Below are 10395 nucleotides of genomic sequence, written 5' to 3' on the forward strand. Positions count from 1 at the left end.
AGGCTCATTGTGGTGAGTGAAGTGATCCACACTGGTTCAGGAGCCTGATGGTTGAGGGGTAATAACTGTTTCTGAACCTGGTGGTGTGGGACCTGAGGCTCATTGTGGTGAGTGAAGTTATCCACACTGGTTCAGGAGCCTGATGGTTGTGGGGTAATAACTGTTCCCGAACCAGGTGGTGTGGGACCTGAGGCTCATTGTGGTGAGTGAAGTTATCCACACTGGTTCAGGAGCCTGATGGTTGTGGGGTAATAACTGTTCCCGAACCTGGTGGTGTGGGACCTGAGGCTCATTGTGGTGAGTGAAGTTATCCACACTGGTTCAGGAGCCTGATGGTTGTGGGGTAATAACTGTTCCTGAGCCTGGTGGTGTGGGACTTGAGGCTCATTGTGGTGAGTGAAGTTATCCACACTGGTTCAGGAGCCTGATGGTTGTGGGGTAATAACTGTTCCTGAACCTAGTTGTGTGGAACCTGAGGCTCATTGTGGTGAGTGAAGTTATCCACACTGGTTCAGGAACCTGATGGTTTTGGGGTAATAACTGTTCCTGAACCTGGTGGTGTGGGACCTGAGGCTCATTGTGGTGAGTGAAGTTATCCACACTGGTCCAGGAGCCTGATGGTTGTGGGTTAATAACTGTTCCTGAACCTGGTGGTGTGGGACCTGTGGCGCATTGTGTTGAGTGAAGTTATCCACACCGGTTCAGGAGCCTGATGGTTGTGGGGTAATAACTGTTCCTGAACCTGGTGGTGTGGGACCTGAGGCTCATTGTGGTGAGTGAAGTTATCCACACTGGTTCAGGAGCCTGGTGGTTGAGGGGTAATAACTGTTCCTGAACCTGGTGGTGTGGGACCTGAGGCTCATTGTGGTGAGTGAAGTTATCCACACTGGTTCAGGAGCCTGGTGGTTGAGGGGTAATAACTGTTCCTGAACCTGGTGGTGTGGGACCTGAGGCTCATTGTGGTGAGTGAAGTTATCCACACTGGTTCAGGAGCCTGATGGTTGTGGGGTAATAACTGTTCCTGAACCTGGTGGTGTGGGACCTGAGGCTCATTGTGGTGAGTGAAGTTATCCACACTGGTCCAGGAGCCTGATGGTTGTGGGTTAATAACTGTTCCTGAACCTGGTGGTGTGGGACCTGTGGCGCATTGTGTTGAGTGAAGTTATCCACACCGGTTCAGGAGCCTGATGGTTGTGGGGTAATAACTGTTCCTGAACCTGGTGGTGTGGGACCTGAGGCTCATTGTGGTGAGTGAAGTTATCCACACTGGTTCAGGAGCCTGGTGGTTGAGGGGTAATAACTGTTCCTGAACCTGGTGGTGTGGGACCTGAGGCTCATTGTGGTGAGTGAAGTTATCCACACTGGTTCAGGAGCCTGGTGGTTGAGGGGTAATAACTGTTCCTGAACCTGGTGGTGTGGGACCTGTGGCTCATTGTGGGGAGTGAAGTTATCCACACTGGTTCAGGAGCCTGATGGTTGTGGGGTAATAACTGTTCCTGAACCTGGTGGTGTGGGGCCTGAGGCTCATTGTGGTGAGTGAAGTTATCCACACTGATTCAGGAGTCTGATGGTTGTGGGGTAACAACTGTTCCTGAACCTGGTGGTGTGGGACCTGAGGCTCCTGTACCTTTTTCCTGATGGCAGCAACAAGAAGAGAGCGTGGCCTTGGTGGTGGCAAGGGGTGGGGTGGGGGTCTCTGATGATGGACACTGCTTTCCTGCATTGACGTTTCATGTAGATGTGCTCAGTGATGTGGGGGGGGGGTTATCCATGATGGTAAAGCCCTCCCCACCATTGACTGGGGATGGACAGGGCCATATCCACTCCTTTTTTGTAGGATTTTCCGTTCAATGGCATTGGTGTTTCAATATCAGGCTGTGATGCACCGTCAACTACACATCTATAGAAATTTGTCAAAGTTTTAGATGTCATGCCGAATCTTTGCAAACTCCTAAGGAGGTAGGGCCGCTGCTGTGCTTTCTGCATGTAACCCTCAGGCTCGCCCAGATCGTGTCCGTCTAGGGGCCCTGCCAAACTGGGTGATCACGTTTGTGTGGATGCTGTGTAACATATCGCCAATTACAAACCCACAACGCAAACTATCAGACAGTACACCGTATGCAATTAATTGATTGAATTTTATGAATCTTAATCTGAATATCGGGTTAGTAATGAACATAAACAAAAATAAAGGGGCCCAAGTCAAGTCAAAGTTCACATTGGAGCTCACTCAGTCATCATTCTTCCACCATCGGTCTCCTCTGAGAATCGCCGACCTTCGGACCCTCCGATCCCAGTCCACTCCATCCAGTGGTCTACCAGTTCTCTCCACTCATGCCTTCCCTCTTCATCTCTCCTCGGCAAAAGACCACAAAAGCAACATCCTTCCAGATGCACAAAACAACAATCACCGATTGACTAACATGCATACTACAGTACTGTTATCGCCAGCCATAACCCAAACATTGCTGCCGCAGAGAAACCATTACCTCAGCAGTGAACATTACAGAGAAGCCATCACATTAGCCCTAGCAGTGAAACATTACAGAGACGGTGTGATGGAGAAACCGTTTCAGCAGGAGGAGGAGGAGTGAAGGGCTCACGAGGTAATTGGCAGGGACAATTAAAAGGAGGGGTAACGGAAGAGGAGCGGCCAGTGGTGTGAGTGGCTCAGGGGAGGAGTGGAGCTTTGAGGCTTCGGATTGAGATGCTTCGGCGAGCAGAGGCTGCAGACAAGCTTGCTCCCGGTGTGGTAAGGCTGGGTAAGTTCCTTTAATTAATGTAATTAACTTAGGAGTAGCTAATGGAGGCAGCAGTTAGGGCAGTCAAGTGCTCCGTTTGCTGTATGTGGGAAGTCAGGGCGAGCACAGCTGTCCCTGATGACTACACCTGCAAAAGGTGCATCCAGCTGCAGCTCCTGACAAACCGCATTAGGGAACTGGAGCTGGAGCTGGATGAACTTTGGATCATTTGTGAGGCAGAGGCAGAACTAAACAGGAGTTACAGGGAGACAGTCACCCCTAGGAGACAGGAGACAGGTAGTTGGGTAACTGTCAGGAGAGGGAAGGGGAATAGACAGGAAAAGCAGAGCACCCCTGTGGCCGTTCCCATCAATAATAAGTATACCGTTTTGGATACTGTTGGTGGGGACAACCTACCAGGGACAAGTTGCAGTGGTTGCATCTCTGGCACCGAGACTGGACCCTCAGCTCAGAAGGGAAGGAGTGAAAAGAGGAGAGCAGTAGAGATAGGGGATTTGATAGTTAGGGGGACAGATAAGAGGTTCTGTGGGAGAGATCGAGAATCCTGGGTGGTCTGTTGCCTCCCTGGTGCCAGAGTAGATGATATCTCGGATCAAGTTCTCCGTACTCTCAGGAGGGAGGGTGAGCAGACAGATGGCGTGGTCCACGTAGGGACCAATGACGTGGATAGGAAGAAAGGAGGAGGTCCTGTAAAGAGAATTTAGGGAATTAGGTGCAAAGTTGAAGGACAGGATGTCCAGGGTTGCAATCTCAGGATTGCTCCCCGTGCCACATGCTGGTGAGGCTAGAAATAGGAAGATAATGCAGCTAAATATGTGGCTAAGGAGATGGTGCAGGAGGGAGGGCTTCATGTTTCTGGACAATTGGGCCTTGTTCTAGGGTAGATGGGACCTGTTCCAAAGGGATGGTTTGCAACTGAACTAGAAGGGGACTAACATCCTTCTGGGTAGGTTTGCTAGTGCTGCTCTGGGGGGGGGGGGGTTAAACTAGATTTGCAGGGGGAGGGGAACCAGAGTGTTAGAGCAGATGGTGAGGTGGAGGATGATAAAGGTCATGTGAGGACAACTTGTGTGGACAGAAATCAAAGGTTTGTATGTGATTCAAACGTTCTCAGGTGCCAAACTGGAGGCTCTCAAATAGAGAAAGACAGGAGACAGAGTGTGAGGGAGGACAGGAAGGTGATAGAGAAGGGATGCACTCAGACCGAAGGCTTGTGATGTACCTATTTTATCGCAAGGAGTGCCGAGAACAAAGCGGATGAGCTTAGAGCATGGATCAGTACTTGGAGATATGATGTGCTGGCCATTACAGAGACTTGGATGGCTCAGGGACAGGAATGGTTACTTCAAATGCCGGGTTTTAGATGTTTCAGAAAGGACAGGGAGGGAGGCAAAAGAGGTGGGGGTGTGGCACTGCTGATCAGAGATAGTGTCACAGCAGCAGAAAAGGTGGACGTCATGGAGGGATTGTCTATGGAGTCTCTGTGGGTGGGGGTTAGTAACAGGAAGGGGTCAATATCTTTACTGGGTGTTTTTTATAGGCCACCCAATAGTAACAGGGATGTTGAGGAGCAGATGTGGAAAAAGATTCTGGAAAGGTGTAATAATAACAGAGTTGTCGTAATGGGAGATATTAATTTCCCAAATATAGGTTGGCATCTCCCTAGAGCGAGGGGTTTAGATGGGGTGGAGTTTGTTAGGTGTGTTCAGGAAGGTTTCTTGACACAATATGTAGATAAGCCTACGAGAGGAGAAGCTGTATTTGATTTGGTATTGGGAAATGAATCTGGTCAGGTGTCAGATCTCTCAGTGGGAGAGCATTTTGGAGATAGTTATCACAATTCTATCTCCAAAATCTCTTTACCATAGCATTGGAGAGAGATAGGAACAGACATGTTAGAAAAATGTTTAATTGGAGTAAGGGGTATTATGATGCTACCAGGCAGGAAATTGGATGCTTAAATTGGAAACAGATGTTCTCAGGGAAAAGTACAGGAGAAATGTTCCAGATGTTCAGGGAATATTTGTGTGAAGTTTTGTATAGGTACGTTCCAATGAGACAGGGAAGTTATGGTAGGGTACAGGAATTGTAGTGTACTAAGGCTGTAATAAATCTAGTCAAGAAGAAAAGCTTACAAAAAGTTCAGAGTGCTAGGTAATGTTAGAGATCTAGAAGATTATAAGACTAACAGGAAGGAGCTTAAGAAGGAAATTAGGAGAGCCAGAAGGGGCCATGAGAAGGCCTTGGCAGGCAGGATTAAGGAAAACCCAAGGCATTCTACAAGTATGTGAAGAGCAAGAGGAGAAGATGTGAAAGAATAGGACCTATCAAGTGTGACAGTGGGAAAGTGTGTATGGAACCGGAGGAAATAGCAGAGGTACTTAATGAATACTTTAACTTCAGTATTCACTATGGAAAAGGCTCTTGGTGATAATTGTGACAACTTGCAGCAGTCTAAAAAGCTTGAGCATGTAGATATTAAGAAAGAGGATGTGCTGGAGCTTTTGGAAAGCATCAAGTTGGATAAGTCGCCGGGCCCGGATGAGATGTACCCCAAGCTACTGTGGGAGGCAAGGGAGGAGATTGCTGAGCCTCTGGCAATGATCTTTGCATCATCAATGGGGATGGGAGAGGTTCCAGAGGATTGGAGGGTTGCGAATGTTGTTCCTTTATTCAAGAAAGGGAGTAAAGATAGACCAGGAAATTATAGACCAGTGAGTCTTACCTCAGTGGTTGGTAAGTTGATGGAGAAGATCCTGAGAGGAAGGGTTTATGAACATTTGGAGAAGCATAATATGATTAGGAATAGTCAGCATGGCTTTGTAAAGGGCAGGTCGTGCCTTATGAGCCTGACTGAATTTTTTGAGGATGTGACTAAACACATTGATGAAGGAAGAGCAGTAGATGTAGTGTATATGGATTTCAGCAAGGCATTTGATAAGGTACCCCATGCAAGGCTTATTGAGAAAGTAAGGAGGAATGGGATCCAAGGGGACATTGCTTTGTGGATCCAGAACTGGCTTGCCCACAGGAGGCAAAGAGAGGTTGTAGACGGGTCATATTCTGCATGGAGGTCGGTGACCAGTGGTGTGCCTCAGGGATTTGTTCTGGGACCCTTACTCTTTGTGATTTTTATAAATGACCTGGATGAGGAAGTGGAGGGATGGGTTAGCAAGTTTGCTGATGACACAAAGATTGGAGGTGTTGTGGATCGTGTGGAGGGCTGTCAGAGGTTACAGTGGGACATTGATAGGATGCAAAACTGTGCTGAGAAGTGGCAGATGGAGTTCAACCCAGATAAATGTGAGGTGGTTCATTTTGGTTGGTCAAATATGATGGCAGAACATAGTATTAATGGTAAGACTCTTGGCAGTGTGGAGGATCAGAGGGAACTCGGGGTCCGAGTCCATAGGATGCTCAAAGCAGCTGCGCAGGTTGACTCTAGTTAAGAAGGCGTATGGTGTATTGGCCTTCATCAATCGTAGAATTGAATTTAGGAGCCGAGAGGTAATGTTGCAGCTATATAGGACCCTGGTCAGACCCCACTTGGAGTACTGTGCTCAATTCTGGTCGCCTCACTACAGGAAGGATGTGGAAACCATAGAAAGGGTGCAGAGGAGATTTACGAGGATGTTGCCTGGATTGGGGAGCATGTCTTATGAGGATAGGTTGAGTGAACTCGGCCTTTTCTCCTTGGAGCGACAGAGGATGAGAGGTGACCTGGTAGAGGTGTATAAGGTGATGAGAGGCATTGATCATGTGGATAGTCAGAGACTTTTTCCCAGGGCTGAAATGGCTGCCACAAGAAGACACAGGTTTAAGGTGCTGGGGAGTAGGTACAGAGATGTCAGGGTTAAGTTTTTTACTCAAGAGAGTGGCGAGTGCGTGGAATGGGCTGCCGGCAACGATGGTGGAGGCGGATATGATAGGGTCTTTTAAGAGACTTTTGGATAGGTACATGGAGCTCAGAAAAATAGGGGGCTAAGTGTAACCGTAGTAATTTCTAGGGTAGGGACATGTTTGGCACAACCTTGTGGGCCGAAGGGCCTGTATTGTGCTGTAGGTTTTCTATGTTTTGTCCTTAAGCCATTACATTTATAGTTGTATTTTTGTGCTGGGTCCAGCACAGGTCGTTTGAAATAGTAACACTGAGGAATTTGCTGCGCCTATCCACCTCTGATGAGGACTGGTTTATGGGCCTCCATGTTCCTCCTCCTGGAGTCAATAATCAGCTCCCTGGTCTTGCTGACACTGAGTGAGAGGTTGTTGTTATGGCTCCACTCATCCAGATTTTCAATCTTCCTCCTGTATGCTCAATCATCACCAATCTCCTTAAAATGTGGCATCTTGTAGTAGCCATTTCCCCATTGGGAAAATGTCTCTGACTATCCACTCAATCTATGCCTCTTATCATCTTGAACATCTCCTTCTTTGCTCCAGAGAGAAAAGTCCTAGCTCGCTCACCTTACCCTCATAAGACACGTTCTCTAATCCGGACAGCATCCTGGTGAATCTCCTCTGCACCCTCTCTAATCCAGACAGCATCCTGGTGAATCTCCTCTGCACCCTCTCTAATCCAGACTGCATCCTGGTAAATCTCCTCTGCACCCTCTCTAATCCAGACAGCATCCTGGTGAATCTCCCCTGCACGCTCTCTAATCCAGACAGTATCCTGGTGAATCTCCTCTGCACCCTCTCTAATCCAGACAGCATCCTGGTGAATCTCCCCTGCACCCTCTCTAATCCAGACAGCGTCCTGGTGAATCTCCTCTGCACCCTCTCTGATCCAGACAGCATCCTGCTGAATCTCCTCTGCACCCTCTCTAATCCAGGCAGCATCCTGGTAAATCTCCTCTGCACCCTCTCTAATCCAGACAGCATCCTGGTGAATCTCCTCTGCACCCTCTCTAATCCAGGCAGCATCCTGGTAAATCTCCTCTGCACCCTCTCTAATCCGGACAGCATCCTGGTGAATCTCCTCAGCACCGTCTCTAATCCAGGCAGCCTCCTGGTGCATCTCCCCTGCACCCTCTCTAATCCAGACAGCATCCTGGTGAATCTCCCCTGCACCCTCTCTAATCCAGGCAGCATCCTGGTGAATCTCCCCTGCACCCTCTCTAATCCAGACAGCATCCTGGTGAATCTCCCCTGCACCCTCTCTAATCCAGACAGCATCCTGGTGAATCTCCCCTGCATCCTCTCTAATCCAGGCAGCATCCTGGTAACTCTCCTCTGCACCCTCTCTAATCTAGGCGGCATCCTGGTAACTCTCCTCTGCACCCTCTCTAATCCAGACAGCATCCTGGTGAATCTCCCCTGCACCCTCTCTAATCCAGGCAGCAACCTGGTGAATCTCCTCTGCACCCTCTCTAATCCGGACAGCATCCTGGTGAATCTCCTCTACACCCTCTCTAATCCAGACAGCATCCTGGTGAATCTCCTCTGCACCCTCTCTAATCCAGGCAGCATCCTGGTGAATCTCCCCTGCTCCCTCTCTAATCCAGGCAGCATCCTGTTGAATCTCCTCTGCACCCTCTCTAATCCGGACAGCATCCTGGTAAATCTCCTCTGCACTCTCTCTAATCCAGACAGCATCCTGGTAAATCTCCTCTGCACCCTGTCTAATCCAGGCAGCATCCTGGTAAATCTCCTCTGCACCCTCTCTAATCCAGGCAGCATCCTGGTGAATCTCCCCTGCACCCTCTCTAATCCAGGCAGCATCCTGGTAAATCTCCTCTGCACCCTCTCTAATCCAGACAGCATCCTGGTGAATCTCCCCTGCATCCTCTCTAATCCAGGCAGCATCCTGGTAACTCTCCTCTGCACCCTCTCTAATCCAGGCGGCATCCTGGTAACTCTCCTCTGCACCCTCTCTAATCCAGACAGCATCCTGGTGAATCTCCCCTGCACCCTCTCTAATCCAGGCAGCAACCTGGTGAATCTCCTCTGCACCCTCTCTAATCCGGACAGCATCCTGGTGAATCTCCTCTACACCCTCTCTAATCTGGACAGCATCCTGGTAAATCTCCTCTGCACCCTCTCTAATCCAGACAGCATCCTGGTGAATCTCCTCTGCACCCTCTCTAATCCGGACAGCATCCTGGTGAATCTCCTCTGCACCCTCTCTAATCCAGGCAGCATCCTGGTGAATCTCCCCTGCACCCTCTCTAATCCAGGCAGCATCCTGTTGAATCTCCTCTGCACCCTCTCTAATCCGGACAGCATCCTGGTAAATCTCCTCTGCACTCTCTCTAATCCAGACAGCATCCTGGTAAATCTCCTCTGCACCCTGTCTAATCCAGGCAGCATCCTGGTAAATCTCCTCTGCACCCTCTCTAATCCAGACAGCATCCTGATGAATCTCCTTTGCACCCTCTCTAATCCAGACAGCATCCTGGTGAATCTCCCCTGCACCCTCTCTAATCCAGACAGCATCCTGGTGAATCTCCTCTGCACCATCTCTAATCCAGACAGCATCCTGGTAAATCTCCTCTGCACCATCTCTAATCCAGGCAGCATCCTGGTGAATCTCCTCTGCACCATCTCTAATCCAGACAGCATCCTGGTGAATCTCCTCTGCACCATCTCTAATCCAGACAGCATCCTGGTAAATCTCCCCTGCACCATCTCTAATCCAGACAGCATCCTGGTGAATCTCCCCTGCACCCTCTCTAATCCAGACAGCATCCTGGTGAATCTCCCCTGCACCCTCTCTAATCCAGACAGCATCCTGGTGAATCTCCTCTGCACCATCTCTAATCCAGACAGCATCCTGGTAAATCTCCTCTGCACCATCTCTAATCCAGGCAGCATCCTGGTGAATCTCCTCTGCACCATCTCTAATCCAGACAGCATCCTGGTGAATCTCCTCTGCACCATCTCTAATCCAGACAGCATCCTGGTGAATCTCCCCTGCACCATCTCTAATCCAGACAGCATCCTGGTAAATCTCCCCTGCACCATCTCTAATCCAGACAGCATCCTGATGAATCTCCTCTGCACCCTCTCTAATCCGGACAGCATCCTGGTGAATCTCCCCTGCACCCTCTCTAATCCACACAGCATCCTGGTGAATCTCCCCTGCACCCTCTCTAATCCACACAGCATCCTGGTGAATCTCCCCTGCACCCGCTCTGAGGTTTCACATCCTTCTAGTGAGGTGACCAGAACCGAACACAACAGTCCAAAGTTCAACCAGAGTTTTATAGAGCTGCAACATTACCTTGTAATTCTTGAAGTTAAAAACACTGTTAGACATCACAAAGTAGATGGCAATGTTGTAATCATTTGACCCAAGGCCCCTTCCATCCTTATCAAGTGGCCTGCTAACCATCTCTCCTTGCATACAATATGCTATCATGTAGTTATTCATTGTGCATCTGGTAAATGTTTGAACAGGAAGAGGCCACTCGGTCCTTCGAACTTCTCCTGTTCCAATAACCTGATTCTTAACTGAAACTATTCTGGGCAGACAGGGCTCATCTGTTGCGGTTGGCAGCTCATCTAGGAGAAGGAAAATTTTGATATCAAACTCTACTGCCTTGTGGCTATACCCACTCACGGGGAAGGCTTTGGGAGTGAATCTTGGCATCCCTGAGGTAGTCCTACGTTGAGTTCAACGCAGAGTGGCAAC

General features: G+C 49.1%; 1 pseudogene; it reads right to left on the reverse strand.

The window, feature by feature from the left end:
• Positions 1 to 10001: 10001 nt before the first annotated feature.
• LOC132402371 (U6atac minor spliceosomal RNA) lies at positions 10002 to 10114 on the reverse strand (annotated as a pseudogene).
• Between the last annotated feature and the right edge of the window lie 281 nt (positions 10115 to 10395).

Source organism: Hypanus sabinus, chromosome 11, assembly GCF_030144855.1.
Source record: "Hypanus sabinus isolate sHypSab1 chromosome 11, sHypSab1.hap1, whole genome shotgun sequence".
Taxonomy (NCBI): Eukaryota; Metazoa; Chordata; class Chondrichthyes; order Myliobatiformes; family Dasyatidae; genus Hypanus; species Hypanus sabinus.